Raw genomic sequence first — 17,966 nt, forward strand, 5'->3', positions numbered from 1 at the left:
TGTATATATATATATATATATGTATATATATATATTTGTATGTATATATAAGCATATATTATGTTCAAACATACATCAATTATTTAATTAATTTATTTTTAAATAAAATTTATAGCATCATGCATCTGCTGGATCACATATAATTTATATTAGTAATATAAGTATAGTTATATATTTATTTATTTATTAGTGCGTGTGTGTGTTAGATAGTTTAATTCCTTCATTCCTATTATTTCACTGGTTCTCACTTCAAAACAGAAAGAATCTGCTTGTTACACTCCATCTTCTTCAAAAAATACACATGACAAGCATAGGATGAAAGATTATACAAAGACTAAATGAAGAAGAGAAATCCAAGTAACTCTAGAAGACTCCACCACATTCTAGAGAATATTAGATGAAATACTTCAAGAAAACACAAGAATAACCTAGAAAGATCTAGGGTTATGTATATATATAAAAGAATAATGTAAAACTACCTAGAAATTCGTATATTCTAATATAATCTAAAAAGTTCCCTTAGTCTTGGAGATGACTCCCAAGCATACAAATGTTGTAATCACTCATTCTTAGAGAAGTGTTTCTTTCTCCAATACTTCTCCCTACTTTTCTTCCAAGAGTGTTTTGTGCTTACAAGATTAAGCATTGTGAAAGTTAGACTAATTTAGTGTCAATGAAAAACGCTAAAGCCGCATGGGTGACTTTTGATAATTAGTCTGTGATAGTTGGTATTAGAACCTCAATTCAAAGGTATGCCAAAAAGCGTCAGAGAACACGTAATGGAGTCTGAAGCCACTAATGTGGAATCATCTCAAAAAGGGTGAGATCATTAGGAGCAACGAGAACCAGTTGCATCCAAACCACATGGGAGGTCCAAGGAGATCATGTACGACTTTGATTCGCGCCTTACTCAGGTGAAGGCAATAAATGACATGGAGGCCTAGTTAGAGGATCTTGGCCAAAAGGTTGATGGACTCGAGGAAGACAATACAATTCATTCGACAATCAGAGGCATGATGCTCCAACTGGAGGAGTCCTTAAGAGACCAAATGGCTAAGATGTGGGAGGGCTTGATGGGAGAGCTTCAGGAGGTACGAAGAGCCCATGAAGATGAGATGAGCGACATATGTGGTAGCATGGAAGAGATGCGTGAAAACATTTCGCTATGCAAGAGGGCACTAGTGACATCCACAAACAATCATACTTTCAAAGACAAATGCATCGAAATATCAAAACCTAAAAGTTTTGGGGGAGCTCGCAACACAAAGTAGACAACTTCATATAGAGATTTGAGCAATACTTTAGAGCGATGATTATTACAAATGAAAATGCAAGAATTCCATTTGCAACCCTTTATCTCTCAGACATCGTTATGTTGTGGTAGGGAAGAAGAGGAGGAGACATCAAAAAAGGAATGTGCACTATATCCACCTTTGGTGACTTCGTAAGGGAGCTAAAGAGACAATTCTACCCTGAGAACGCGGATGAAAAGACTAAAGCCAGATTACGAAGGCTCAAACAAGAGGGATCGATTTAGAAATATATTAAGGAGTTCAGAAGCTTGGTTATTGAAATTCCCGACATGTCAAATAAGGATGCTCTTTTCAACTTCATGAATGGATTCCAACAGTAGGCAAAAACAACTTATGAAGCACGTAGTGCAAGATCTTATCTTTCATTGCGGTCACTGAAAGCCTAATTGATTACTCAAAAGAGTCCACAAAACCTAAAGATAAGAATAGTACTTATGTCAAAGGTAGGGAAGACAAGGCTCGACACAAGGAAGAGAACCATCATGAATCAACTTCATCTAAAGCAAAAGACAAATGGAAGCTTAATAATGACAAAACCAAACTGCATAATAAGTGCTTCCTTTGTGGAGGACCTCATTGGGTAAGGGATTGGCCTCAGAAGCAGGTTCTAAACTATCTCCTTGCAAGCCATCAGGAGAAAGAAGGTGGTGATATGGACAGCACAAGTAGGGTCTATACAACTGCTGAATGGGATGCAAACTCCAACAAAACCACAAGCAAAAGGGTTACTCTTTGTGCAGGTGGTAATAGGCAGGAAGACCACAAGAGCGATGATAGACACGGATGCTTCTCACAACTTCATCTCTGCCGAAGAAGCAAGATTGGGTTTGCAGATGACGGAAAGAGGAGGCTCCATCAAGGTGGTCAATTCAACAGTAAGACCAAACCATAGAATAGCCAAAGGGGTAAAGACCAGTATTGGAGTGTGGACAGGTACCGTAGACTTCTCTGTCATTCCAATGGATGATTTTAAAGTCATTATAAGGATAAACTTCTTGGATCAAGCAAGAGCGTTCCTAATACCCTTTACTAATAGCATGTGCATCATGGAAGAGAAACAAACTTGCTTAGTACCGACAACAAGGGCTAACAAGCAGGAAGTCAAAATACTACCGTCCATCCAATTCAAGGAGGGCATTCCACAGATGAGGAGAGCTACTTGGTTATTCTTGATGAATCCAATGAAAGACATGCCAAGGGAAGTCGTAGCAGCCCTTGAGGAATATAAAGGTGTTTCATCACCAGAATTACCAAACTATCACCAAAGAAGAAGATAGATCAGCAGACCGAGCTAGAATCAGGGACTGAGCCGCTAGCCATGAAACCCTGCTGCATGGTACCCCTCTCCCCTACAACCAGGTATGAGAGAGAAAGCCCAATCTTTTTCAAATTCGACAAATCCTGGAACGAGCAAAGGGATTTAGCTCGAGCCACATTACATAAGACTGCAAGAAAAACGAAGAAGTGGGCAGACCAAAAAATGAGACATGAAGACACATGGAAATAGATAAAACCAACAATATCAAGTGGAAGCCGCAATGAGGGCATTGCGAGCTTAAGTGGAAGAGTGTCACACTCTACCCTCTTCAAGAAATTAACAAGAATCATGGAATGGAAGATTCTACAAAATACCAAATGAAGGAGAGAAATCCAAGTAACGCTAGAAGACTCCATCGCATTCTAGAGAATATTAGATGGAAAAACTCCAAGGAGAACTCAAGAATAACCTAGAATGATCTAAAGTTATGTGCGTATATAAGAGAATAAAATAAAACTATTTAGAAATTAGTACATTCTAAGTTATGTGCGTATATAAGAAAATAAAATAAAACTATTTAGAAATTAGTACATTCTAATGCAATCTAGAAAGTTCCCAATGTAATCTAGAAAGTTCCCTTAGTATTGGAGAGTACTATAAATAGGAGTCCCTCCCCCTCATTTGTATACGTCCAAGTATCATCCAAGGTTCTCAAGCATTAAAGTGTTGTGATCACTCTTTCTTAGTGAAAAGTTTCTTTCTCCAATACTTCTTCCTACTATTCTTCCAAGAGTGTTTTGTCCTTACAATTCCAAGCATTGTGAGGGTTAAGCTGATTTAGTGCTAAGAAAAAAAGCTAAAGCCGCATGAGTGACTTGAGATAAATTAGACCGTGACATGCTGCTCTTGGGTTGCAGCCAAGGAGAAAAAAAGGAGAGGAATAGGGATAAAAAAGTAGGTGAAGAGAAACAAAATATAATATGAAGAGTAAGAAACAATATGAAGGAAAGAAAGAAATGGAGAGGAAAGTTAATTTAAAGGTGAGAAATCAATTTCTATTTTTTTTCAAGAATTATATGCTTCATCATAAAAGTGAGTGCAATGTTAGATGCACAAAAAAGTGATTGAAAAAGCCAAATCAAGAAGAAACGTAAAGGGGAAAACACTACCCTATGTTGAAATAAAAAAGAAATCTAAATATTTAATCTAAAAAAAGAAGTGTACAAGAATAAGGATTGCATCGAGTTTAAACATTAACTTGAGAAGAAATATAAAATAATCCCATTTGACTATTATGAAGTTGAAATGATGAATATTGTTTCTAAGACACAGTGAATTGATTTAGATTCCAATATTTATGTTTATAATATCCTATGAAAAATGAGAAACCAGATAAAAAAGACACTAAAGAATTGTCATAATTTTTCAACAAATTTAACGCTAGTTATTGACCATCTAATGCAACCCTCCACTTTTCACATTGGAAGCTTGGAACCCAACAATGTCAATAATTAAAAATAAAAAAAAAGATGGTAAGAACTGAGCAATAAATTTATTCAGAGAATCAAATATGCTCACATTTAGAAGTTATTAAGACATTATTTAGTATTTAGTAGCTTTTTTTTTTCAAAACAAAAAATAAAATTATACCTAATTTTTCTAGGAAATTAATTTTAAATTTTAAATTTTAAAATTTTTAGAATATTCAACTTATTTATTATGAATCTAAACTTATTAAGAAAGATTTTTGACATAATAGTATTTCTGTATTAATTTGTGAAACCATACAATATAAAGCCTTGTTTATTCAACCGACACTAAAAAATGTGTTAAAAATAACAACTCCATAATGTAGCATAGAAAATTGAGACATATCTTCATACATAGAAACAAGTGATAACTGAATGAAAGAGTACTTATTATGTCGAATTTCACGGTTTAATCCTTATGAGTTACATAATGGGAAAAACAAACTAATAAGCTAACTATCCTCATATTAATTGAAAGAGCCACCGAAAAAAAGCAACTAAATTAACTAAATACAAAGTTACCTTCCAGGTTGCTATCCTCACCTCACCTTCTGTAAACATTATCTCCTTTAGTATTCATCTTAATAAAAAATTTAAACCAAAGAAAATATTAAAACATAATAACTTATCTAAGACCAGAGAAAATATTAAAACATAATAACTTACCTAAGATAGCCTAGAAGCAATCACACTTTTATTCTACACTAACCTAAGAAAAAAAGGCAATATACATGTTAGTCTTTTATATTTCACTATAGAAAATCTTACAATAATCTAATGTATATCTCCATGACATTTATTCAATAGAAATAACTTAAACTTTGATATGCATTAACTTTAACCGTACTATACTCTCCATGGTTTAATCTTTAACTAAGCTTTCGCTTCATGCTATTAACATTCGTATCTGTTTATAACACCATCCAAACATAACCTAACACACCCCTAGTTGATATTATCTCATTGGCACAACGATTCATGATCTAATTTACATGATTATTTAAGATAAAAATGTGTCTACTCGCCCCTAGCATATATTCTCTCATTGACACCGTGGTTTGTGATCTAATCATTACATTAATCGAGGGTGATAGGATAACATCTATACATGCAGACACATTGGTGTCCCTTGCCTGAAAATAAATGAGATGAACTCCTCTTAGCATGCACATACAAACATTGATATATAAACCATTTAATTCTTCATAATATATATTATTTTCTTATGAGACACTTTATATTCATCTACTAATGAATAATTGCACTTTTACTATGTCATGACCCAACCCGGGCGAGTTGGAAATTAACCAATGTGGGTACAAACAGTCGGACGGTGAGAGTTAAGTTTTTTATATTTATTTTCTATAACTAGATATTAACAAATAAAATAACCAGTAAAAAAACTAAATTAAAACAATAAAATTAAATTTGCCTCACTACGAATTGTTCACGTCTTCCATAAACATTTTTTTCTTATATTGCACATCTTTTAATTAACTAATTTCGCCTAAAAAGTTAGTTTAAAACAACAAAGAGCTAACCAAATCTAGTGAATAATCACACTCCTAAACTACAGCAGTATAAAAAAAATGCATGTTAGTTAAGTTTTTAATAAATCAATATAAAATAATAGATAGTTTATGAATATAGCGACTTATGATATTTCATGTTCTTCAATCGGTTTACTATATCAATAATTTATCTATATGATTCTATGTATGTACAACCATTACAGAAACATCATCTAAAAATTATATCAGTTAATGTACTTCAATATCAAGCATGTCTCTACTAGTACCATAAATGGGTGACTCTATCATAGTCAAAAATGCACATGCAAGTATATGTATATATATATATAAAGGCAAAAAAGGATAAATCTATTCAAGTAAAATTCGATTAAAAATTCTAAGGTAAGGGACATTTAAAAGTTCCCACCCAAAAGAAAAGCAAGAGAAGAAGGGGGTTTTGACACCATAGTTGAGTTAGAAGCATTCCCAAACTGGTTTGCATGGCAGTTACCCTCCCTATAGATGAACGTAAAGTGGATGGGGGAATGGTTCTGCAGTGCCTTGTATATAGGCAAAAAAGGATAAATCTATTCAAGTAAAATTCGATTAAAAATTCTAAGGTAAGGGACATTTAAAAGTTCCCACCCAAAAGAAAAGCAAGAGAAGAAGGGGGTTTTGACACCATATTTGAGTTAGAAGCATTCCCAAACTTGGCCAACCAGTTTGCATGGCAGTTACCCTCCCTATAGATGAAAGTAAAGTGGATGGGGGAATGGTTCTGCAGTGCCTTGATTTTCCTAAGCCAATGAGTAATATGCCAAGGGTAAGAGTCTTCCATAGTGAGAGCCTTCAAAAGTAAGGAGGAATCCATTTTCACCTGTAGATTATCCCAGTTGTTAAGGGTAGCTAATTTGATAGCCCAAAAAACAGCAGCCACCTCAGCTTCAAGGGCATCCTTGACTGAAATGGAAGAGTAGAAAAAGAGGAGACATCTGCCAGCATAGTCCCTGAAAACACCCCCTATACCAGCACCTTGATCAGAAAAACTGTCATCAGTATTAGCATTAATATAAGAATGGGTTGGTCTAACCCACAACACATGTGTAACCTCAAGTTTGGGGGAGCCACCCTTCCAAGATGCATTGCAGATATTGGGAAAATTCTTCAAGGAGATCAGTTTGAGGAGGAATGACTTACATTTGGTTGCAACTTTTAGAGCAGAAAGGAGACAATTAATAAATTTATCCTGATTCCTGGCCATCCATATGAACCATGCCAGGATAAATGGGATAGACCCATATTTTGCCTTAGCCCAGCTACACAAGCAGAGAATGAGCTGATTCCAATCCAATAACAATGTATCAATTGATAAACATTTGATGAATTTTGTCCAAACAACTTGAGAGTAGTGGCACTGAAAGAAGATGTGAGCAGTAGAATCTTCTGCCTGCAGACATAAACAACATCTAGAAGGACCTCACAACCCTTTGAGTTTGAGGATATCATCAATAGGCAAGAACTGGTGGAACAATCTCCAACCCAGAAAAGACATGGATGAAGTGAAGAATTTGTTCCAAATGCAGTCACCCCAAGGGATAGAGACCGACTGATCCAACTTAGAATAGATAGCTTGGGTAATACTTTGAAAATTGCTCTTAGAGGTCACAATTGAGTCCTTTCTTGTAATATCAATGGGCAGCTTAGATATGGCTTCAGCAGAAAGCTGTGTCAGCTTGGTATTCAGTAAATCAGTGGACCATTTATTCTCCTCCCAGCAATCAGCCACCCTTAAGTCAACTTTGAAATTCTGATAAAGAGGTTGCAGCATATCCTTAGGACACCATTTATCCAATCAGAGATTGATATGTCCCTATCCCAAATCCCATAGGAAAAGGTTTTCAGCTTGTTGTCTTACCTTGGGGAGATTGACCCAAAGTCTAGAGTCACCAATTTTCCTAACTACCTAATTGGGGTGAAGTCCTTTGCAGTATTTACCCATGAGGAATTTAGCCCAGTGAGAATCTTATCGCCTGAACTTTATCCAAAGCTTGCAGAGATTAATATGTTGTAGTTGAGGAAGCCCTTTAAAGCCCAGACCCCCAGCAACAGTTGTCCTTGCAACTTTTTGCCAGCTAGCCCAGTGGAGCTGTTTTCTTTGCTCGGACCATAAAAACATGTTGAAGCATCTCTCCAAAAGAAGCTGAGTACTTTTCTTCATGCCTGACATTTATAGAATGTACTGTGGGAATGTGGTTAGTATGCTCTTGAGTAGAGTAATTCGACCCCCATTGGAATGACAAAAATTAGTCCAGCAGTTAAGCTGGGCATCAATCTTGGTGATGGCCTTGTCAAATTGTACTTGTTTAACCCTTCCTTTGATAAGAGGGACCCCAAGATAGTTAAAGGCAGTGGAAGCAATACAAAACCCAGTAACTTTTTGCACCCACTGTTTAAGATGATCCTTTGTTCTGCAGCTAATCAGTAAGGTACATTTGGTGGGCCTAAATTCCATACCAGAGCACTATTGGAATACCTCAAGATAATGCATAATTTGCTTAACAACGGATTTAGTGGCCTTGGAAAAAAGAATTATGTCATCTGCATACAGGAGATGGCTAATAGGCAGATTAGACTTATGATGAAACAAATTAGCTGCACTTAAGGGAATTGTGTTGTCCAGCAGCCTAGAGAAATAGTCCATAGCCAAGATGAAGAGAGTGGGGGAGAGTGGATCACCTTTCTTAAGGCCCCTATTGGCATTGAAAAACCCATGAGCCCTGCCATTGAGGAGAATATAATTACCATGACCTTTCAACCACTTGGATATAAGCTCACAAAAAGTAGAGGGAAAACCCATGGCCCTCAGAGTATTCAATATGAAATCCCAAATAATGATATCATAAGCTTTCCTGACATCAAGCTTATAGATTAAATTTTCACATCTGCAAGGCCTATCAATTTCAGTTACAAGCTCTTGAGCCAGTAAGACACTGTCACAGATACTTCTCCCTGTGATAAAAGCAGCCTGGTTATGCCTGATTAGCTAGGAAAGATGGAGTTTCAGTCTATTCACTATAATCTTGCTAAAAATTTTACTGAAGATGGTTGTGAGGGAAATTGGTCTGAAATGTTGCCGCTGAGAGTTTTCAGATGATTTGGGAACCAAAACTATGTTGGAAGTAGTGAAATAATTAGGTAGAACATTCCCCCTAAAGAAAGACTGAATAGCTTTTATCACATCAACTTTAACAATATGCCAACACTTCTTATAGAAATCTGATGAGAAACCATCTGGCCCAGCAGCTTTACAAGGGTCAATGCTGTGAAGGGCACCCCAAATTTCCTCTTCAGTGGGAACATTGGTTAGCTGCAGTGAATTGACATAGACAACCTCCTCCTAGAACAAAGAAGCATCTAACTGGATTGTAGTAGCAGATGGTGAGTTGAGAATACCCTGGAAATACTCCACAGCATCATTTGCAATGGCAAAGTCATCATGAAGCCTGATACCTTAGGAATTCACTATACTATGAATGAAATTGCACTTCCTCCTGTATTTAATGCAAGCATGATAGTAGTTGGTATTCTTGTCACCATCTATAAATTTACTGATGGCAGCCTTTTGTTGGAGAAAACACTCTAGCCAGGCAATAGTAGTAAGGACTTTTTGATTAGCTGCAAAGATGGAGGCTTCATCCACATGACTGTCATTTTCTAATTGAAACAGCTCCTGCTAAGCTTGATCCACCAACCTGTAAAAATCCCCAAAGGTGGCCAAGTTCCAGTGCCTGAGAACCTTACTGAGTTTCTTCTGCATGAATCAAAGTTTGATGAGAGGCTTAGGATGGGATACATCTTTCCAATTAGTTGTTACAGCAGCTCCTGCTAAGCTTGATCCACCAACCTGTAAACATCCCCAAAGGTGGCCAAGTTACAGTGCCTAAGAACCTTACTAAGTTTCTTCTGCATGAATCAAAGTTTGATGAGAGGATTAGGATGGGATACATCTTTCCAATTAGTTGTTACAGTTGGAAGGAAATTAGGATGGGTGGACCACATATTCAAATATCTGAATGGTTTGGGACCAGTACAAGAGGAAGCTTTAATTGAAAGTAGGAAGGGTCTGTGATCAGATTCAACAAAATTAAGATGGGTAACAGAAGTATACAGATAGCACTGAAACCAGTGATCATTAGCAAGGAACCTATCCAACCTTTCCCAAGTATTCCCCCTCCATGTAAACTGAGATCCCTGAAAGCTAAGGTCAAAGAGACCAGCCAACCTAATATTGTGACTGAACTTAGTCATAAGGGGCGAACTAGGAGATCTTCCACTCTTCTTCTATGTAGGGGATGAAATGCAATTAAAGTCATCTCCAATTAACCAGCTAGAGGCCATAGATGAGCCAATGGAGTGTAGGTGAGACCAGAGCTCTTCCCTGTCAGATTTAGTACAGCCTGCATAGATAATAGTAATATAACCTGTGTTGCCTGACATATCAAAAGAGAGGTGAAGGAATTGAGGGTGGTTAATTAAAATAGCAAAATTGATTTCCTTTCTACAGAGAACCAAATTTTATTACTGCAATTAACCCATAGGTTAAAATCTGGGAAATATTTTTTAACATTATTGAGGTGTTTATGAACCACAGGTTCAAGAATAGCCATACTCCAACATTTGTGATTTCTATTGAGATGTTGAAGTCTTTTCGAAGAGTGGGGGTGAGCAATCCCCCTTATATTCCAGGAAAAGAAACTAATCATGATGGGAGGGTTTTGACTTACCCCTAGTGAGCCTAGTTAAAGACTCCCTCCTAGTAGAATAAGAGCTGTCAGCTTCAATCATAAGAGTATCAACCAAGGTGGATTTCCCCTCAGTGTGACCTTCTTTCTTTCTCCTAGCCTTCTAGATCTGCCAGTCAGACTCCAATTCTTGTTGCATCTCAGCCAAGGGAACAATAGTAGAGTCAATTTGAGTAGTTGGTTGGATAGTCGTGTCTGATCAGCCTCAGTTGGCAAATCTTGTAAATTAGCCACTGCTGCCTCAACAAGGGAGATAATGTGTGTATCAAAAGTATCAATATTAGTCTCAGCTTGTTCCAATTGAGGTGTCTCATGAGGGTCAGTGGGCTCAAAACAAAGATCTTCAATAGCCACAGCTGAGGCAGGGTCATCCACCTGCAATGGAACAAAAGGGAGAGTTTTCTCATCTTGGCAGATTTATGTGTGTGTGTGTGTCTATATATATATATAAAATTAATATCATTCATATGTTTATCTTATTACATACAATATAACATATGTATCTTTAAATAACATATTATAATTCTTACTAAAAAATAACAAACATTCAAATATGACCAATAAAAATAAGAGTATATAAATGAGGATAAAATTTTACATGAATTTATAAACACCAATAACTATTAATACAATCGAGTAAGAAGAAAATAAAATACTACTATAAATCTCAGTAAGAGTACTAACATTGATGATGATTAATTTTTTCTTAGATTTGTCTTAATCTCGGCTATTTTAAAATTGATGTTTATAATAAACATAAAAATATTACTGAAAATTATTTAATTCATATTATTTTAAATAATTATTAACTTTAAATTATTTAAGTATGAGTTTCCATCATTTTATTTTATTTTGATATATATATTTAAAATTCACTAATTAAATTATAATATAAATCCAAACTTACCTTACTAAAGTTTCTGGTCAATCCCCCTCCTTTAGTTTGCACACTTCTACATCTATTCCCTTCAAACTAAAATTCTAGCACACTTCTACTTCTATTCCCTTCAAACTAAAATTCTAAACCAAGAGTCCTAATTCAATAAAATTTTCTATTAACATTACAATATATATATACTCATATATATATATATATATAATTTAATTAAAAAATAAATAAAATTTATCATAATTTACTTTTAAATCTCAATCGAGCCCCAATCCACGTAAAAAAATTTCTTCTTCCCCGCTGCATGAGATCTGCCTTCTTCCGCATGCAGACATATTCCAAATGTTCGTCCTCCCAATTCTGCTCGAAGCCGCTCGTCTCCTTTCATTTTTCTCCTCTTCAATGGTCGACTAGGGCATGGTTGAGCGCCTGTACACAGGCACAAGGCTTGTCTACTCCTGCACCAATCACGGCGTCTACCCCTTCGTACCAGAGCTGCTCGACTCTACAGGTAAGTCGACTGTGACAATTTATAGTGAAAATACCCTTTAGTTTACCCGACTATCCGCTTCCTCCCCCTCTATACGACTCTTCGCTTCCTCTCCCTCTCTTCAACTCTTCGCTTCCTCTCCTCTTTGAATTCCTCTTCGACTTCTCTGAGAAGATGAAACGAGGCGTCACGTACTAAACTTATATGTCATGAAAAAAACTGATTTATGCATCTATACTATTTACATGTCATATAGTAATGAGCCATCTTAGAAAAACTATAATACAATGATATCTTCTTATAAAAACTTTAATTTAAATATTTGGACAACAAACTTAACATGAATATTCATAACTAATGATATGCAGAATTGATTGTAGTTTAAACTTATTGACATAAGATATAATAGAAAACTGTAAGCAAAAATATATTTAAAAGCAAGAAATATTACTTTAGCTTAAAATTTTATTTAACCACCTCAATATTTAAGAGACCTCATTATTAGCTTAATCTTCCACTTTACTTCCTTTCTAGTCTTCTACCAGTTTATTGTTCGCAATAAAAATCCTAAAATATTTTTAAAATGCACATTATTTTTGGTATTTATATATCTTCTAATTTAAAAGACAAAAGTAGAATTGTAGAGTTTCTCACTTTTTCTAACAAAGCCAAAATCTTTTCAATATCATAACCCAATTACTCTTCCCAATATTCGAATCACTAATTTTGACTCATAATAATTAATATCCACATAATAAAGCTTAATTAAAATATTCACTCAAATAATCTCATGCTAGTAGGATGTAACCCGAGTCTTCTATTCGAGTGATTTGACCAATAGGCTTCACAAAAGAAATGGTAATGACCATAGTCATTTGATCAGATAGTCTAGCTAGTAGATTCCATTATATTATAGCGAAGTTATCAAGCATAAGGTAGATATGATAGACAAAAAGTTAACTGTAAGCTGAGTAACTTGAATTTGTTCCCTTAGACAAACATACATATTAGGTATACAAGCCCTTTAGACGAAACAATCAAAGATTGTTGACAAAAATCAATTTGTTAGGTTGGGCCTATTACCTCATCAGACCAAGCAAACTAAGGACAATGACAACTCAAGATGACAGAACCATGGGATATTTTGATCGTATTCGTCATCATTTTCCCAGCATCCACTCTAAAGCCCAAAGTTATAAATTTCTAGAATTTAAACTTAAATTGTTACTACTATATGCTAAACAAACAACTCTCTAATGGTTATTCCTAATTTAAAGTTCTCTTATGTTATTGAGAGAGGTAGTTAACCACAGAGACTTAAACTTATGAGAAATCTTGAATCTCAAATCTTAAAATCCTCACAAAATGAGAGCTAAATATTTTGGTAGTTTCCTACTACAGTCGTAATTAGCCTTCTAAGAATTTGACCTGGAACACTCATGTAAAACTCTCATTCATCTTTATTTTTTTCGGGGAGGGGGGTGTTGAAGCATACATAAACAAGTTTAAAATTAATAATAACTTTTATCTAGGGGTAATATAAAATTGGATCCAATAATCTAGATTCCGAATCTAGATTTTGAAATCTTAATCTCCCTTGCATAAAGTATAACACATGAACTAATCACATCTATGATGTCTTGAAAATGTCTGCTTCGATCTCTAAAAGCATGATTTGAAAATCGAATTAATTATCAATTTTCAACTAGAAAAAGGAACATTAAAACTTCAATGCATGAAGTCTTCAACTCTTGCATGATCAAATTCACAATTTATGAGAGATGCTTTTCTAGGAACATTGAAGTGGATAGCCAATGTTCCTCATATCACAAATTTTACTTTTAAAATAATTTTGCTCTAAATAATAACTGTCAATGAGAAACACTTTCTAGTCTCCCAACTATATCACTGCCACATTGGGCAATCAATCTTTCGAGAAGTTTATAAGAGATTTTAAAACTACTTTTGAGGGCTTCATGATTGATAAAGCTTCGATATAATTTTATCTTTAGAAACATTATTACTTCAATGCATGAAGTCTTCAATTCTTTCATGATCAAAACTTCAGTATAATTTTATCTTTAAAAACATTAAAACTTCAATGCATAAGTCTTCAATTCTTTCATGATCAAATGCACAATTTATGAGAGATGCTTTTTCTATGGACATTGAAGTGGATAGCCAATGTTCCCCATATCACAAATTCCTTATAAAATAATTTTGCTCCTAATAAGCAATTTTCAATGAGAAAACACTTTCTAATCTTTCTACCATATCACTGCCACATTGGGCAAGCAATCTTTGAGAAGTTAATAAGAGATTTTACAACTTGTATTGAGGGCTTCATGATTGATAAAGGATCAACATAATTTTATCATTAGAAGCCTCTTGCAAATATCCCATTATTTTATTTTTGGCTTTGCCCAACTGATCAAGCACCTATTATTCTTGTACTTTCCATGTTTAAATTGCAAGAAGGGGTCTCTTTAAGCCCCTTTAAGCAATGAGGGCATCTTCAAGTTTAGTGACCATTGCTTCAATGGTCTTTTCAAAGATAGATTTTATTTTCGGATGTCTTCGGGTAGCTAGAGGTAGCAAATGTGTAAACTATACATGATCTTGACAATTATGTCATCACCTTCAATTTGGATTCAATCTGAATGAACAAATTTTAGTACATCAGTAAATATCACAAAAGTGAGTTGGAGATGGGCTATATATCTTGCTTCCAAATCAGCTTTAGCATTTGCATGTCATTTTCTTCAGGCACAATAGAGAGCATAATTTCTCTTTTCTTCTTCAGCAATACAAACTAGCATCAACAGAAATTTCTGAGTAGAATTAATAAATCTCATGCTTGCCATATTATTGTTGTGTATGTTATTACATGTAGTTTTTTTAGCAGAAAAATCTTTCTTTCCTTCATGAGTTAACATTGATAATAATTTCACTGCAATCCTGCATAATACCTGATGCAAGCGATACGGGAAGTCCCGTGACGAGATCGGCTTCTGTTGTTTGTACCTGGACCAAATAAGGGGCGGGCCGCGGAACTCACAATCGAAGCGATACGGGAAGTCCCGTGACGGGATCGGCTTCTGTTGTTTGTACCTGGACCAAATAAGTCCGGGTTTTTCAATGCTAAGGAGTCGGCTAGTCTCTTGACCACTCCTAATTGTCCTATTACTATATAGTTATTTTTTATGTTTGAGGATTGGAGTTTTGTCATGTTTCTGTTCATAACAACCGATGCTTAGTCTATAGCTCGACTGAGGTGGTGACCTTCTTTTTAAGGGTCGAGTGGTGCTCCAGTTGTAGCTCGTTCCTGAGAGAGTATTTACCCTCAACCTTCCCTTCCTCGCACCCCTCACTTCACTGTCACGCTTCTTTCCTCACTACAGCGGCCCAGGACAGCCACTGTTGCAGCTCTTTCTTACAATTCTCCTATTTTCAGCCACATCCCTTTCACAATCCCTGTTGTCCTCCTTCCTAATCAGCAGCCTGCCCTCCCTCTTGCGGCAGCTCACAGTCTTCCAACCACCCCATAGCAGCTGTTTTTGCTATTTTCTGCAGTTATTCCCTTCCCAGCCACTATCCCGGCCTACCACTTTGTTGCCCACACAGTCACAGCCCTCCAGCTTTGCAGAGGCAGCCCACAACACCTTCCGTTTGTTTTTTTTTCTTGTAGTTCTCTTTCCAGTCAACCCCCCACCCCCTCCATGATTCATGCTGTCCTCCTTTCGAATCAGCCGCCATCCCTCCCTCTAATTGTTTCCGGCAGCTGCCCCCTACCAGCTTTCCTCGCTGTTTACTGTAGTTTTTTCCCCTCAGCCACTATCCCAGCCCCCCACTACGCTTCTCTCGCTGTCCCAGCCATCTAGCTTTGCTGCTGCAGTCCGCAACACCTTCCCTTTGCTGTTTTGTTGCAGTTCCAGCAACCCACCAGCCCTACTGCATCTCATCCACCTTCCAGAAACATTACCTACTGAATCTGCCATCCTCCAACACCCCAACCTTCCCATTCCAGCCCACCTAGCCAACCTCCACCATCGTTGGGATACAGTTTAGTAGTGTTTGTTTGTATTTGTTAATGTATTTCCCTTTCAGCTTGTTAGTTGTTACCGTTTATTGACTTTTCTAATACTAATGTTTGCTTTCTTATTGTGATTTGGATTAACTCCGGTATCAATACCTCATGAATATATAAGCTATTGATGATGACATACTAAATTTCAAATGAGAACCCCCTTGCATACCATCTCATTTATGTAATCCTTGGTGATTTCAAACTTCAAGCGGTACTTGCAATCAATCTTCATTCTTTATCCCATCTGAATTCATCCCGAGGGGCCAAGAATAAAGAAATATAATTCCAATAGAAATTTCGCACTTATTCCCTCTTTGAAGGTAACATAAATTAATTGCCGTCAGTCGAAGACTTTTTGAATAAAAAGGGATTTGTACTACTCTTTCAAATCACTTTCCTCTAACTCATTTCATGTTTTGCTTATGAATTTTAGAAAGGCCATGGTTGCATTCTGGGAATGACAACTGAGGCTGTATATAGCTTCATGTTATAAGTATTTCGAATAAGAAGTAAGCAGATTTTCAATCCTCTACAAATTCAACATGGTATTAGAGCATTCTACCAAGTTCTAGTCTTGTGAAGGGCGGGGATGACAAAATATGGTTTGGGTAGTGTAAGCAATGGTTTAACCTCGGAGGTAATTTTCATTCCTTGAGAAATCACCACCACCAACCTCAATGGAACCAAAAACTACATCCTCACCATCACATGGTGCAAATTCAATGAAGAAAACTTTATCCAATGATCTCATTCCGTCATGATGCTCATTTATGCAGCAGGGAACAGAAATTTTGTCATAGGTGCAACCAAACCACATGTAAATGATCTTAGACAGAATCTAAGAAATTGGAGAATATGACAAAATCATGGCAGATCAATTTCATGATGAATGTTATTGTCAAAAAAATTCAATGTACTGCAAGATCGATAAATAGATATGGGACGCAACAAAAAAATATGCACTTCCAAATATAATACATCAAAATCATCAAGATCAAAACAACCCTCTATGATCAACAATAAAGTGAGTTTTTTGTAACCAGGGGTTATTTAACAAAGGAATGCAGAGTATAAGAAATACAGTGAATTAAAAATATTTTGGTTCAATAGAAAATAAATATTGGGGTTTATATTTTTGTGTTAGTTTGAGAAAAAAATAAAATCAATGTGAAGCATAGTCAATAGCTGGCAACAAGCGGCAGGAGGACTACCAATGGGTAGATTGCTGGCGGTTGCAGCAGCGGTCTGCAGTTGGACTAGCGATGATGGCTAATAAGCTGAAGGCAGTTGGCTGTTGATAGGCTGAAGGTTGGTAGTCATAGTGGAGACAGCCAAGCTAATGGGAGGAGGCGATTAGCAATAATCTATTGCTGACAGTAGACGGCAATGACATGTAAACAAAAACTTTATGATGGCCTGGACAACAAGTGGAAGGTTGGTGGCAACAGTTTCAACGGGCCACCTACGACGACACCAAGTGGATAATTACAATGGTTGTAAAAGCTGCGGTGGCTGCCACCATTTATAGCTAATTTAGAAATTGCTCAAATTTGACAAATTTCAAATGCACTCAAAATAAACTTCTGGCTATATTTGAAATTCAATGTAATTTTACACTGAATTTCTATTTTAGTCAACCAAACAACTAAAATTTTAAGACTCCTACATTCCAAATGCAATCCTTCTTTTTTAGCCAATCAAACAAGAAAAATTTTAAAGACTCCTACATTGGCTATATTTGAAATTCTCTTGAACCTCATGCTCTTGGATTCGTAAACCCTGCCGATTCTCGTCAAGGTGTAACATTTGCTTTAAACGCAGTCATAAAGCAGAATAATACCTTGATTCAACTTGTTCTTATACTTTCAGACAGACTCTTAAGCTTAGAAGATCGGTTGAAAGAGATTCAACAGAAGAATTACTCAAGTAGTAATAAAATTGTTGAAGATTCTTTAACTGATTTACAAAAGCAACTTCAATCTCTATCCTTAGGAGAGCCTTCTCAGCCGCATAAAACTTCTCGACCTAGAGGCAAGCTATTTGTTTACCAAAATCCTAAGAACATATTTCTTCAAAAAACACAAAAG

The 17,966-nt window shown here is 36.0% G+C and overlaps 1 protein-coding gene across 3 annotated transcripts in view; it reads right to left on the bottom strand.

The window, feature by feature from the left end:
- Positions 1–17,966, bottom strand: part of LOC110038475 — a 29,570-nt gene that overhangs the window by 973 nt on the left and 10,631 nt on the right. The gene's annotated exons all lie outside the window — the stretch shown is intronic.

Source organism: Phalaenopsis equestris, unplaced genomic scaffold (genome assembly GCF_001263595.1).
Source record: "Phalaenopsis equestris unplaced genomic scaffold, ASM126359v1 Scaffold232946, whole genome shotgun sequence".
Taxonomy (NCBI): Eukaryota; Viridiplantae; Streptophyta; class Magnoliopsida; order Asparagales; family Orchidaceae; genus Phalaenopsis; species Phalaenopsis equestris.